This window comes from Plectropomus leopardus, chromosome 2 (assembly GCF_026936395.1).
Source record: "Plectropomus leopardus strain MGB_pleo_1.0 chromosome 2, ASM2693639v1, whole genome shotgun sequence".
NCBI lineage: Eukaryota > Metazoa > Chordata > Actinopteri > Perciformes > Serranidae > Plectropomus > Plectropomus leopardus.
This window is the reverse complement of record NC_142177.1, coordinates 10,135,499-10,149,239: the sequence shown is the minus strand read 5'-3', so window position 1 is coordinate 10,149,239 and position 13,741 is coordinate 10,135,499. Positions and strand designations below refer to the sequence as shown.

The window sequence follows — 13,741 nt, the reverse complement described above, 5'->3', positions numbered from 1 at the left end:
TGCCCCTGTCTCTCATTTATGCTAATAGACTCAGGTGCACAAATACAGGGACAGTATACGTACAGTCAGTTACACAGAGACCTGTCAATTAAAGCGCTGCTGCAAAGCGGCGCTCTTTACCTGTGAAGTAAACTGCTCCACATGTGGAGGTAAAAAGACTGGCCAGAGCAGAGCTCCTTTACAGAGCAGACACATGCAAACATATACATGCAGACACACAACCAAAACAATACCTCTTTAATTTAACAGGTTCCACAGGTTCAGTCTTAAAGGGTCAGTTCACTCAAATGACCTCTTGTGTTCATGTGGTATCTAGCCATGCAGATTCTGGTTTTATTTGTTCATGCTTGGAGATATGTATTTCTCAAACTCCTGTGACCAACCCAACACAATGGAGATGAATAAAAGTTCAATTGTATTCACAGCATTTTTAAAAAATCAGACAGCAACATGAATTTCCAGGACCCGTATCCCAGTTACTCTAGGTCAGGGGTCGGCAACCTTTACTATCAAAAGAGCCATTTCTGGCCCAAAACAAAAAAAAAATCTGTCTGGAGCCGCAGGTAACACAACACATATAGTCAAACTAGCCTATTAATATTATTAATGGGTCTACATAAGCATTCATCAATATGTTTTACCACTATTTATTATTTTTTGTTACATTAACTTTGCAGTGTTGGTGGTAAAAATTAAAATATCTATCCATGCACTGTTATTATTATCTCTATGCACTAATAACTTCTCCACTTTCCTCTGAGACTTCTCCTATCTTGGATTTGGAATCTATAGCTAGTCAGACCTTTTTGATCCAGGACCGCCTACCATTTTTGAAATTTTGCAAAATTTAGCTGAAAAGGCACCAGGGCCACAGAAATATGATGCATATTTTAGTTAATGAAATACATTTTCATATTCTGTGTACAGGCTACATGTTTTTGCAATTGAAAAATTGATTGAAAACTTTAAAAAAAATAATTGCAATTCATTTCCATATAATTTTTAGTCAGAGACACAGGAGCCACTTGAGAGGGGCTAAAGAGCCGCATGTGGCTCTAGAGCCTCAGGTTGCCTACCCCTGCTCTAGGTAATCCACAGACCTCTCTGTCAGCAAACCTCTTCAGTAAAAAGTGGTGCTGTAGTACTGGAGGTTGGTCTTGGTCTCGAAACCACTCTCAAGACCTTTTTTTTTATTTATTTACTTACTTGGTTTCAATCTCAGACAAAAAAGTTTTTTATTTTATTTCAATATGAGTCAAGATCACAACTGTGGGAATATCTCTAAATTGCGTGCGCACAAAAGAAGTGTTGAATAAAGATGGTTACGATGATTTTAGCTCCTCTGTGTTTGTATTTGTTTAGTTATAGAAAACAAATTGCCTTAGGATTATTTTATCATGGTACACACACACATATATATACAGCATGGCAATAAAAGAAGAGAATTAAGACAAATCTTCAGTGGTTTTCTGTGGGTGTTTTTATGGGAAAGAAGATCTTTCAGATCAGTTTGAGTGCCTTTGGTTTGCAACATTTTCTCATAAGTGTGTAATGCAGTGTGGGATTCACACTGGTCTGATTGTGGTCTTGACTTGTTCGCAATCCCTCAAAGTCATGGTCTTGTCTCAGTTGTCAGTACGTTCTAGTCTTGTTTCTGACTTGGTCTCGGTTCAGGTGGTCTTTACTATAGGACTAGTAGAAAGTAGTTCAAGTGTTTACAACCATTTACCTCTATTGTATTAGGTATACATCTCAAAACCTGGACAAAAATATCCCAAACTGTTTTGAATGGCCCAATACCACTTGTGGTATGCTGTGATTGCTCTGATGAAAACAGGCTTTATTTTGAAATGTGGCTACACCTTATTAAAAAATTCTAATCATAACAGTGTGCTCCAGACTTTATCACTCTGCATCCAAAGACAATGTTTCTGGTTTATAACATTTGAGTGAACTAACCCTTTAAGTACTTGCCTCTTGCAGTCATAGACTGTATGTTGCACACCCTTCTCAATCTAGGATGACAAATCATTGCCGCTTGACGTGCAGTATCGATAGAAAAGAAATCCTTTAGCTTGTAAGTAAGTGTTGTTCTCAGGGAACATCACGCAGTTTTTGTATGTTCATCAAGCACTGATGTCACTCACATGACTTATTTATGTCACATTACGCAATATGACATACTTACTTCTACCCAAAACATGACCTTTCTAAACCTAACCACGTAGTTTTGTTGCTTAAACCTAACGGCAACTGTTTCACATACAATGTGTCTCAGCTGTGCGTCACATAGATATGCTAAAGGGTGCCCTCTGTGTTGCTATGAGACACCAATGAGCTTGATAAAGTGTCTGTATTTGACAGCGTGGGAATAAGGGCCCTTTGCCTGTTCATATGTTTCATGTCTATTGTAAGTGGCTCACTTTTTATGGTATTCTTACCCATGTGCAAATTAATTACGCACACATAAGGAGACAATTTTTCTTTTGATATCAGGATATTTTTGAGTATCAGCAAAATATATACACTCCAATAGCTGGTTTATTAGGTACCCCTATGCTAATGTTAATGCATCCTAATACAACAGCGATGCAATAAATCCTTCATGAAAATTCAGTTGTTCAGCTTTTTGAAACTGTTTTATAGAGGTTTTGATTCGACTCAGAGGCTGCAGTTTGTGGTGCAGTAGAGTTGTATTGCATCACCCTGAGGGGTGTTTCTAATATTTAGTCTACCCTCACTGATATAAATGGGTTGGATAAAACAATTAGACTTATAATCAGGCGTCTGTGCTACTTTTGTTGGTGTAAAGTTCTTCTGCCTTTTTTGTTATTATGGCAGCAATTTCTTCCCACATACACACATTACACATTCACACACACACACACAGCCCTGAAGTCAATGTAGTGAGTGTTGTTTTTAAAGTCATATTTCCCTTATTGACATATTTTCTGTAGCTGCTTGGCTCTGCTGCGGTTTTTCTTCACTGTGAGGGCCAGTCAGGGAGAGTCCCTGCAACTATTTTCACAAAGAACTTTTGTATTTGAGGATCCGAAAATGTCAAACACAGGTTGGACAAAGTGTGTGGTGATTAAAAAAACTGATTACATACATGGTGTGGAATGGTCACATTTTGCAAAACATATGCGTGCACATGCCTCTCTGAGAGCCGAACACAGAAACATACAAGCACGGACATGCAGGCTGCAGACGTGAACGTACACAGATGTTCTGTGACTTTAATCATGTTCATGGGCGAGTAATCAGTGGAAAACACACTGCGTTCACACATGCTGAAGCACCATTGAAAGCTGCAATTGACCTTGAAGAATGGAGGAGTAAATATAGGACGGAGGATCTCTCCCCACATGCAGGCTTCGGAGTCGTTCGACTTCACTCTTTAACCAATCAAAGACCAAAATCACCAGTATGAAAGCCAGATGTATAAAAGGATCGGGATGAAGAAAAAATAAAGTGTCGAAAGCTGAAAAAGGGGATGGAAAAAGATAGAGGGAAACAGAGGAAAAGAAAGGGAGGGGAAGAACATAGGAGGGAGTTTCAAGCATCTGGCAGGCCATGTGTAAGACATGAACAGTCCTATTAATTAGAGCCATACTGGAAACTGGATTAATAAGAGAAAGAGCAAACTGTGGTAAAGCAGCATGGGAGGAGAGAGGAAAAAAAAACAAAAATGGGCTGAGCAGTTGCAAAAAACATAAAAATAAAGCAACGCTTTTATTTCCACTAATAAACTATGAAATAATGTGCGCCTGAGCCAAGGAATGGTTTCTTTCTCTCTAATGAGTAACGCACCCCCGCCCCCTCGCGCTCCCTCCAGGGGGAATACACCTTGGGCAAGGCAACAAAAGCAGTGCTGTGTCTCCGGGCCTCCAGGCCTCAATGCTGCTTTTATGAGACCTGGCTGGGTCAGGTCAGACTGGGTCACCTGGTCCTGGTCCTGCTGACACACCAACACACACAACTGATGCTCCATTTTCCCAGACGATGGGGATTAAAAACAGCTTCAGTGTAAAAACGCTGGGGCTTTCCACCTCTCTGTCTTTTCCAACAAGCCACTGGATACCCTCAACATTGTTTGTTTCACACAACTTCCATCAAACTTTTAGGAGCGACCTCATTATGTTCAGCGCATTGATGCAACAGTTGTAAACATCTTTCAGCTGTAAATGGTTCAATTGAAAAAAGCATTTTTTAATAACATGTTTCAAGTGCTTATTAGGAGCATCATCTGGACCTAGTTACCCTGGGTGTATAGTGACTAAACTTTATGGTTTTTCCATGCCAAATCAGCTTGAGGTTATAGTTATGAAACTACACACACACTCACACACACACACACAGAAGGTCGTTACTAAGAGTCTGTCCACACTAAGTCATTTACATGTGAAAACGACCTGGGACCAGCATAAATTTGCAACATGCAAGTGGTGCAATATCAATTTTAACTTTGACAGCATCCAGTATACTTGCAACCCTCTGCATGCGACAGGCCTAAAAAGGCTCACAATTTGTGGGCAACAATCTTTTGTGAAAGGTGACACTGCTACTGTTGTAAGCAGCACTTGAAAGATTGCTATGGGCAGACAGCAAAACTCTCAGAGCCAACATCAGGCTGTACCGAAAAGTGCCGTTCATAATGTTAACGTTTAAATTATGAATAAGCATTTGAATGCTGTGTAGCTTTTGCATGTCTATTCAGGCTGTGTACTGTTCATGCATATCCTACAAAAAGTAATGCACCAAAATTGCCACATCTCTGAGGTATTTGGGAAGGCTGTGATCACGTGACCAATGCGCCGGATAGAGTAAATAAGAAAGCGGCCCCTAGCGGTCCAGTTCGGAGGCAGGTTGGGGCGGTGGATGTGTCGAAAAACAGAGGACTTTCCCCAGGAGACCGGTATTCAGAATCGTATGAACTTTAAATTATTTTAAGGTATGTCCTCACCACATTTCTTTTCCTAAATCAAAGTTCCTTTACATTAATTGCATAACTTAACGTTTAGGACGAAGTACAGCCAGTGGCAGACAGGGCAAGATTAAACAATTATTTATACATCAGGTAACAGTATCCAATTGAAAGAAATAATAGCTCCTAGTTTCCTGATCTGTTATGACTGTTTGCACAGTCTTCACAATAGCAGGAACAAAAACAGCTGTATTGCTTGGGTACTCTTGCAAGCTGTTCTCATGCACTGTTGGTATATATAGCTACGAAAAGTAATGCGCCAGAATTACTATATAACTAACGTAATCATGAGCCAGTAATTTATTTATAACCCATCTAATCGGGAAGGCTGCAATGATGTGACCAATGGGCCGACATGAGTAAAGAAGTAAGAAAAGAAAAAGTAGTGCATGTACAGAGGCAGGTTGGGGTGGTGGATGGGTTACAAAACACAGGACTTTTTCCAGGAGGCAGGTGTTTGTGTCCCATGTGAAACCGAGGGAACTTTAAGTCATTTTAAGGGAGGTTGTCACTGTGTTTCTTTTCCTTAACCTAACCAAAGTAACATGACTTGTCTAAACCTAACCCATATAGCTTTATGTTAAGTATGTAACTTTATGTTAGTACATGACGTCATTCATGGGGCAGTAATTACGTCACTGCAGCAAGGACATTGCCTTTGTACATGGGGCAGCTGCTCCACCAGGTGAGCCACTGGTCATCCTGGCCAGCGGTACTTCTACATGTCAGCATGCATCAACCCATTTTGTCCTTTCTTAACTCTTTAAATACTCTGAGAATCAAGTCTTTGCATGATTCAGTGTTTATCCCTCCTTATTTCTACTGGCATCACTTGTTTCTGTCTTACCCTGAACAGTCTCTTGGTCACCAGAACAAGTGTTGTTTAGATGTGGCGATTGGCTACCCATGTGGTTTAAGGCATCTTGTTTGTCTCTGCTAACAGCTGAATCTGAGAAGCAATTAACATTTGGGTGTATGGAAAGATTATCGATACGAACAGTTCTTGGTGGAAATGTCATCGTCTTGACTTGACAGTAAGCCATGTTTAGGGTTTTTAACTATGTTTTAAACTGATTCCATCTTCATTTTTGTGGTTCCGTTTTTCTGATTGGTTACCATCAGGGGACTTATGACAGCTCAACAGTATGCTATCAGTAACTGCAAAATGTAGAAAAAAAATCTCTTATTTATTTCTAATTCATCAGTTTAACCTCCACACTTGGTTAACATTGTGTGGCAAATCATCATTTACACAATAGGAAATTTCCAACTTGTCTCAGCAATAAAGGGGTACAAGCACATAGCCAGGTTTTAGGATTTGATTCAGAGGCTTTTAGGTACAGAGGAACACATGAAGAAGGTAAATATTTATGTGCTTATACTGTTAATGTTTCTATTAAACAGAAACAATGTCAGTTATACAACTCCAAACTAGTACCGGAGGATATAAACGCTCTGATCCACATCACATAATGATGTCCTTTATTTTCATGTTGATGATTAGTCCTCAGTGTTGGCATATCTGATTGATGATGTTTTTCTATCCTTAAAAGAGCGGTCACCCCATTGAGAGTGTGAACGCTGGAGACAAAATAGAAACTTTTTGTCTGAAAATAAACACAACTTTTGGATTGAGAAGGAACTAAAAAGTTGCCTGTCGGTAAATAGAGAGTAAAAAAAAAAAGTTGATTTTTTTCTATTTAGTCATCTTTCTGTTTTCAAACTTCCAGTGTGTGGGTTTAATCCAGAGCGATGTGAGTCAGCAGGAAAATAGGCGGGTATTCAATGCTAAAGTGCCACAGACTTTGTATTTTGTAGTTGCTCTTTTGTTTTGTTGGTTGTGTTATCTTATGCTGTTCTTTTGTGATTGTGAGCTTGGTTTAAACTGCTATTCTTGCTCTTTTATTCTGAAATCTATTGTTGAGCAAACAGTCAAACTTTGTTAGACACTTTGGACTTGCACAACAGAAAAAGTAGATGCGTTTGTCCAGTTTGTGGGTGTATCTATGGAGACATTAGAGCGGCATGGTAGGAAGGAAATCAAGAGGAAAAACTTAAATACAGTCCCTGCATTTAAAAACCACACAGTTTCAGTAGAGAGTGAAGAGTAAACTAAAAGGCTAAGAGTCTGAGTGGATGTAAAAACTCCCCCAAAACAGCCAAATGCAAGGAAAAACATGACTTCAGCAGGACAATTAGCTGTAAACCATAAAACCACAATAAAATCTGACTTATTCTGAGAGTATGCAGCCAGGGATGATCTGCGCTCAACGCACAGAGTAGAAAAAGCACATACTGACACACAGAAACCATTACAGAGGGGAAAAAACACAGGCACCATCACCCACAAACAACATAATGAGATTTTCCAACAAATGACCGTACTATATTTTATGTCAAACTGACATGTAAAAATGTCTTTTGAGGAACACAAATATTGCAGGGCCGTAAACCATTGGTGTCTGACAGCCATCTTAAACCCACAAAATGTTTCTGGCTGTGGCAAACACATATTTTCATTTTATGCAAGCCATTATGTTGTTAGCTTCGTCAAGAATGTACACACATATGTATATATTAGGCCTCAAAATAACATTTGATATCCGTCTTCCTACTATTATTACTCAGAGACATCTTTCAGAATGATAGCCAGACATTAATTTTATGAAAATGATTTCCAATAAACAGGATCTGTACTCCCTCGCCGGGTTTATAGAGGCTGTAAAAAACTACGTTTGATGTTTGAGGGTGACAAAGTTCATAATCTATTTGGTTCCTTTCCTCAAGGGCAATAGTTCCACATTTTTGGAAATATATTATTTTGCTTTCTTACTGAGAGTTAGAGGAGATTAATTCCTCTCTTCTATGTCTGAGCACAGTATTCTCATCTAACTTTTGTACTTCTTTCCCACCAAAATAAGCCGTTACAAGTATGCAATAGAGTGTCTTCTCATTGCCAGTAGACCAGATCTGTGTACACAACTCTGAAGTGGACCAGTATGCCTTTCTGTTTTTTGGTTTGTTTGATTTTTGGTTTGTCATGTTCAATGTCATGGACAGACCACAAAACAGGTTAGTAAACAGTAGAAAGCATCATGGAGAACAGTGAAAAAGTTACCTCTTTTTATACCTCTTAGTTTTCCAGACTCTTTTTAAAACTCTGCGTGGACTAAATTTTGAACAATGTTCCACCTGGGCGGAGATGGACAGTACTTTCTAAAAGCTCATCATTGCATCGTGCTGGCAAAATGGCCAAAATTAGTGCGTTGTATTTCCATCTCTGTTGATTGGAGCCAATCAGAGCTGTAACCTTTCCTATTAAATAGCATATTAAAGCCAGATGTAAGTGGCTGTTTGTGGGTTTTTTGTCCAGTGGGAAAGGGGTTTTCGTAAGACAACTGATAAACATGTTTCCAGAAAATCCTCCTTTAAATTCACTCCTGAACTTGGATCTACAAATGAGTCTTCAATCCACAGCACATGTAGTAAAACATATTTCTCTAAGTTACAGTGTTTGAGCCATTTCCTGCAACCCCTAAAAATTTCCATTTTTTTTTCAAGCACTTGAATGCATCACTAGAGCTGGCATCTCACAATCCTCTCATTAACGGCAGGTGTGCTGAATTAGGAGTGAAGTCGCCAAGAGGATACACTTTTCAACCACATTGTGTTTAGTTAGATCTCAGTTTTATTGTTTGATAAATTAATTTAATTGATTTAAACTTTGTTTTTTGTAAAGGCATGTTTATTTTTGATGAATGTTTGTTTGGGATTTTTTATTTCGTTTTGCTGCGACAATCAGGCCAATGAATTTCTCCTCATCCAGCAACTCTCCTTATATACTGCAAATCAACTGACACATAAAACATCCTGGATCATCAAACAAACAATGAGTACAAGCAAATACAGCCAGCTGTTCAAGTCTGTATGGTGTCTGTGCGCGGCTCTTTTTGAAGCTTATTAAGAAGTTGCAATAGACAGTATATCGACTAAAGTGATGTTTCCATCAAATGTTTATGGACACAGCCACCAATGAAGAGTTAAGTTATGCTGGATATGCTGGAAATCAGCACTGTCACCTCAACATTGCAGTTGAGGATATAGTGATTTATTAACAAAAAAACTTTTGAATGAGTGACTTTCAGAGAAGTAAAAGATTTTAGTAGATTTTAGTAGGCCTGTTATGAAACAACTTAAAAATTAAAAAGCAGAGGATGGAATAGCAAGGGTCATTTTCAGCTTTATAAATAAATCCAAGTTTCCGGTTAATTTTGTACAGTACATGCTTATTGTTTTCATGAGTTTTGTGTTTTCTATTTATGTGGTTTGTTATTAAAAGAGTCTGACATCTAGAATAGTGCTCTATAAGTAAAATGTATTTAAAGCTGAAACGATTAAAGACTAGCCATTGACAAAAGAATTAAAGGATAACAATTTTGATTAAGGATTTATCATTTACTGCATTTTTACTCAACCCTTTGAAACCTGGACAACGTCACTTTCCTTGTGCTGCTTACAGACAACTTTCACAAGTATTTAAACCTTTGAACCCTGAGCAAATTGGTGTGATTTCTTTCAGAAACATTAGAGAAAGGCAATCAGCAGCTTGGTTATAACTGTTTCACAAATTAGTAGATGCAGAAAAGCTATGGGAAAATGTCTGCATATGGAAAAAAAGAAAAAGTAAAAGAAAAACTATATACTATATACTTGTCATAGTTACATATTTTAAGTTATGTTACAAAATGTTAATATAGTTTATTTTATGTTTTTAATTTTAATTTTGAAAACACTTTTTCCACATCATTTCCATGTTTGCTTTTTTTAAACTTCATTTTACTTTGTTGTTTTGTTGTTGTTGTTTTAAACTTTTTTTCAGGTGATTTTCTTGCATTTTTTTCTAGTTTCTAGCAAATTTTTGGGTCATTTCTTGTTTCATTGCTCACTTGGTCCCATGTTTGAGAGAAATCAAGCCAATGTGCTCAGGTTTCAAAGGGTTAAAACTGCCGAACAGTCACTGGTTCTAAATTCTTAATGTGTAAAAGATACTCTTCAGTAATAGTTAACTGTTTTTTGGTTTTTGCTTGGACAAAACTGGCAATTTGACGAAGTCGGTTTGAGCTCTGTGAAATATATACCAAACAATGCTTCAATTAATGTAGAAATTAGAAATTATTCTGACTGTTAACCTGGATCAGTTGTAACCTTAACAACAACTTTGCTTCCTTGGGTTCCTTGGGATATTCACACCGTACTGAAGTACATGATCGAGCTCCAAAAATCATCCATGCATCTTCTCTCAGTAGAAAACGATCAGCGAGTCACCATGGGCGCTCTCCACCTCGTTCATTCTTTACTGTCACCTGACTCTCGACTAACTTCACTTTACTTTTGTAAGTTTGTTATTTAACTGTCCGACATACTTGGAATAACACAGTGTGAATTGGTGGTTACTGCTAATGGGGATGATTTTGATGATAGTAATGCTTCATAAAACACACAATGTTGTCATTATGTGGAGCCAACCCTGTGGGCTGCCGGGGGTCTCCAGGTCGGAGCCGGGGTCAGCCCCTGTCGCTCCAGGCTCAGCAGCGGGCCATGGGTCAGGCCTAATTGAAGCATTTGGTAGGCAGCTTTTCATTTAGTATTAAAGTAAAACTTGTTTCTAAAGACTGCTGAACCCCCCACCGCGTATGTCTCACAAACACTCCAAATCTGTGTATTGCTGTTGCTCCGCACAGAGGATTAGATGTGTGTTTAAAGGGACTTGTGGCCTGTGCTGAAGAGCAGCCCCGGGGCCTCGATTAAACACACTGAGAAGCTCTTTGAGACACATTCAGCCTCAGATTTTTGTGAAAAAGTGCAGCGAAAGCATTAATGAATGTTACAAGTGATTTCCAAATCTCTGAAGCCAATTGGGCACGTCAAGCCGAACCGCAGCCAGTGCATGGTTCTCAGAATAACTGTGCGGACGATATTCTGCAGAACAAGAAAACATTTGTGTCTTCTGCTCTCAAAAACAAGTAGCAAATGCTTGCTCCTTTGTCTTGGAAGCTCCAAGTTTCCATTTATGTTGAGCAGGCTGAGAACAACCCTGTACAAAATCAAACTCAGCTGACATGCACCAGCAAAGATGGATTTTAATATATATATATATATATATATATATATATATATATATATATATATATATATATGTATATATATATATATATATATATATATATATGGAATTAAGAAGAGAAGAAGTCAGTGAGACTGTGAGAAAGAAAGAGGGAGCGGAGCCAGGCAGCCTCCTCAGCCTGAGGGGCTGTCATTCTTGAAAAGTGTAGAGAACAAAGATGAGATTGCAATGCAGTTAAAGGAGTTATACCCAAACACACCCAAACCCATGCACACACACGTTTTCATCTCGAAGTTTCTTCTCCAGATGATGAAACTAAAAGAAAAAAACAAAACAAAACAAAACAAGAGCAGATGCATCCACCTTAAATGTTAGATCTTGAAAAAAGCTGAAAATAATCTGACCTGGAATCAGAGAGTTCACTCAGTCGCCGACACCGACAGAGAAAATGGCCAAGTGATGAAAAGCAGGGTAAAATCAAACCCATTCAATCAGAAGAGAAGACGACAAAGAGGAGTTATATTAAGCCAGTCTGTCACTGCTCTGCAGAATGTGATCTCTAATATTACTATGTTAGCGTTTCCACCCGGCTGTTTGTGCCCTGCTTATAGCCTTGTCCACCTATTCCTGTGGACGTGCTGATGAGCATTCCTGCGGACATTAAAGGAAAATTAATCTGGAATAGATTTGTCAAGAGTTTGCTACAGCGGCTCGCAACGGGGGCCTTGCATTGGAGTGCATAGGCGCAGAGTGGCATGCTCAGCAGTGTGGTGTTAGCGGACAGACGCGGAGCAGCTCGGATCAGCCGGGGGAAGAAGCACTTAGCAGATGAATAGCATCTTAATCACGACCATCAATCAAGCAATGCATGTGTATTTATACAGCACATGTCGCACAAAGGATGCTATTTGAAATGATTCACTGTATAAAAACGGGGTCAGCAAGTGCATGCTCAATGCAAAGCAGTGATCAGACATACTGCAGACTGTCTTGTGATATCCGGAATGGCCTATTTCACTGTTTCCATCGCGCTTATGTAATTGTGTGGATGGAAACCTGTTTACATAACCTTCAGGGGAGGGGGGGGGGTGACTGAGTGTGTTCATACACCAGGTAGAGCAGACCCACTCAGCCATTTGTGATGTTGATGGAGTGATCCATCAAGTCTGACAGCCAGTCTGTTGGCTGGGAGCCCGCAGGCTAACGCAGCCACTTTGTCTGCTGATAGAAAATAGCCTGAGATGGTTACCAAGCTCACCTGTAGCACTCCACCGACATGCAACACTACGTATTTATGTCCCTCTTTAAGGGAATTCTAGTGTCCATAACACTGTGACGAGGACCTTATAACCTTTCAGCAATAGTGAATCAGAGTTTATGACGTCCGGAATAAACACACAGATGTGCATCCATCACCGGGACAAAACAAATGACACACACACATCTTCACAAGCATTCATCTCCTCTCGTGGAGCGACCTCGGAGCACATGCAAGTGCTGATCAGCTTTCATTCCCCTCCTTAGCTGTTTCTGTTGTTCTTTCTCCCTTCGCTCGAAATCTCTGTTCTCAATTAAAGCTGTCCTCAGGAAACTCAATCTCTCCACTGTCCCAGAAACATACACACACAAAGAGAGAAAGAGAGAGGGGGAGAGAGACAAGAGAAACACACACACACATCTCACTCATGCTCTGACATGCCTGTTTTCTCACACACACACACACACTCACACAGCCAGCAGAAGTTATAAGGAAAAGAAGATCTTGAGAAAAAATGGGATTGAAAAGCCAAACTTACCAGATCACAGTGTTAGTGAGGGTGAGTCAGTGCAGAGCTGAGCGGGGAAGGAGCGTAGTAGTTGTGTTTGTCAGTCAGAAGTCCCTCTCACGGCGACGATAGAGCTCAGCCTGTTGCATTCCGCCTCCCTCTCCTTCTCCCGTCCCTCTCTCTCTCTCTAACACACACCCTCTCTCCCTCTCTCGCTCTCCTCCTGAAATCATTGTGTACTTTGATTCACAAACCCTGCCTTTGTCACGTGATCCAACACTTCAAATATACAGCACATTTTTTACCAGCCACAGAATGCCCGAAGGAAGAAAAAACAGGGTCCAGAAAGCTTAGGTTTCAACTTGCTGCCCACCCCCTTTCTTCCCCTCTCTCTCTCTCTCTCTTTCTTTGTCTCACAGTCTCTCTCTTTACCTCCGCTCCTTCTGCACTGTACTGTCAGTCAACGCTCTTTTGTTGGATTTTCTACTCCGCAAGTGTTTGTTTTATATTTCTAAATTTGTTCCTCCCATACTCACCATCCAAAGATAGGCCTACACACACACACACACACACACACACACACACACACACACACACACACACACACACACACACGCATGCACGCACACACACTGATGAAACAGTCATTAACTCACAGACATACACAAACACGCATGCTGCACAGGGCTGCACACCTTTGGGGATATCAGTATCAGCGCTTGGCTTTCGCTCCATGTTTACAATGCCTCGACTTTGGGATGGTGGCCAGCCAATGTGGGAGTCCAGGGGGGCCTGGGGCCAATCAAGGGCCACTCAGTGTTTTATTGTGACTACATATCCCTGATGGGAAAGGAATACTCTCAG

General features: G+C 39.9%; 1 protein-coding gene and 1 long non-coding RNA gene across 3 annotated transcripts in view; one reads left to right on the top strand and one right to left on the bottom strand.

Annotated features, from left to right (window-relative positions):
- Positions 1-13,107, bottom strand: part of rargb (retinoic acid receptor, gamma b) — a 43,730-nt gene extending 30,623 nt beyond the window's left edge. Inside the window, exon 1 of the mRNA XM_042500055.2 lies at positions 12,908-13,107. The gene's annotated coding sequence lies outside the window, so the exon portion shown is untranslated. The remainder of the gene's footprint in view (positions 1-12,907) is intronic.
- LOC148190149 (uncharacterized) overlaps positions 1-13,741 on the top strand; it is a 52,353-nt gene that overhangs the window by 27,384 nt on the left and 11,228 nt on the right. The window lies entirely within an intron of this gene.